Raw genomic sequence first — 423 nt, 5'->3', positions numbered from 1 at the left:
CACAAAAAATCCCGTCAATTTTCTTTAGAAAAAATATTTTTGAGAAAATTGTCTAAAACCTCCCAATCTATATTTGAAATCTCAACTACACACTCCAACTTCACGAGTCTTCTATTGTCACCCTAAACTATTTTAAAGTGAAATTATTTTCTTCCTAAGTGCTAAGGTGGCAAAGAGTGTGTAGTTCACTCTCTCAAGAGAGTGGAAGACAAAAAAAGAATTAATTAAAACTTGAATATTTTCCTTATTTCATTATTTTTTTTTTGAAAAAAACCTTTATACTTCCTTTTATTTATTTGTTGCTTTTTAGTTTTTTTCTTCGTTCTTCTTCCATCAACTACACCAGCAATGATGGCTTATTTGTCCACTAAATGAACTTGACTTCTCTACTACTAAGTCTCCCCCCCCCCCCCCCCCCCCCCC

Source organism: Solanum pennellii, chromosome 6 (genome assembly GCF_001406875.1).
Source record: "Solanum pennellii chromosome 6, SPENNV200".
NCBI lineage: Eukaryota > Viridiplantae > Streptophyta > Magnoliopsida > Solanales > Solanaceae > Solanum > Solanum pennellii.
Note: the sequence above shows the minus strand (reverse complement) of the source record.